At 37.7% G+C, this 1,266-nt stretch overlaps 1 pseudogene; it reads left to right on the top strand.

The window, feature by feature from the left end:
* The first annotated feature begins 907 nt into the window (after nt 1-907).
* Nucleotides 908-1,025, top strand: LOC112475989 (annotated as a pseudogene).
* Nucleotides 1,026-1,266: the final 241 nt, after the last annotated feature.

Below are 1,266 nucleotides of genomic sequence, written 5' to 3'. Positions count from 1 at the left end.
CTGTTCCTTCTTTGTTCTCACTCTCATTCTACTGAGGAAATAGAGGCAATCAGATGAGACACTCCACAAGTTCTCACACCCACGTGCACCACCTACCTGCATCTGGGTCATGTAACTCTGGCTTCTTCCCTGCTACTGGTGAGCATCCTCTCTGCCAGGAAAGGCCTATCCTTTTCTTTGTGCATTCAATTCAATACATTTTTATCTACTACGAAAATTGCTCTAGAAATTTCCCAATTTCCCATTTCTCCCCTACAGCAACAACGCGTCTCAATAGCATACAAATGTCTAAAAAAGAAAACCATCTCTTAATCCACTCCATCCAGTACCTTATTTCTCCCTTCCTTTCTATAGCAAAACAAGTATCTACATTCATTATCCTCAATTCCTCTCCTCATATTCTCTTTGAACCTCTCTATCTAGGTTTTATTCTCATTGATGGAAACGAAACTCTTCTCAAGGTCATGAATGACTTCCATATTCTAAATCCAGTGGTCAAATCTCAATCCTTATTTTACTTGATCTATCAGCAACATTTGTTACATTTGATCTTGTTCTTCTTGAGATATTTCCTTCCCTTAACTTTCACCTAGTTTTCTTTCTTGCTAGCTACTTATTCTTCTTCTCCCTTTGTGGGTCTTCCTCATCTATCTAACCTCGGAATGTTGGAGTGCCTCATTCAGCTCTTGGAGCTATTCTCTCATCACCTTAGGGATCTTATTTAACAAGGTTCTGACAACAAAAACATTTCTATCTTCGGCCAGACCTCTCTACTGAAGTTTAAACTCATTATATCCCAGGGCCTTCTCAGATTTTCAGTTGAATACCTAATAACCATGTCATATTAAACATATCAAAAATTTAGCTCCTGACCAGACCATCACTCTCTCTTTAAATATCTGTGTTCATCTATGGCCATGCTACCTTGAACAAGCCGATTTTGTCTGATCTCAGAAGCTAAGCAGGGTAGGGCCTGGTTAGTACTTGGATGGGGGACCGCCTAGGAAGACCAGGTGCTATAGGTGTAAAAAATAAAAAATAAAGGATTGTAAGCTGACAAGGTTCTTGCAATCTGTGAGGTCAACCAAAGGTTGCTTTGCCTAAAAAAATAAAATAAAATTAAATTAAATTAAATTAAATTAAATTAAAATCTGTGTTCCCCACACATTCCTGTTTGCTAAGATACAAAATCTTAGAGTATTACTTGATTCTTCTCAACCATATCAGCAAATTCTGTTGACTCTACTTTAAGAATATATGTATAAC

Source organism: Pteropus alecto, unplaced genomic scaffold (genome assembly GCF_000325575.1).
Source record: "Pteropus alecto unplaced genomic scaffold, ASM32557v1 scaffold92, whole genome shotgun sequence".
In the NCBI taxonomy this organism is placed as follows: Eukaryota; Metazoa; Chordata; class Mammalia; order Chiroptera; family Pteropodidae; genus Pteropus; species Pteropus alecto.
The sequence above is the reverse complement of the archived record's forward strand: the minus strand, read 5'-3'. Positions and strand labels throughout refer to the sequence as shown.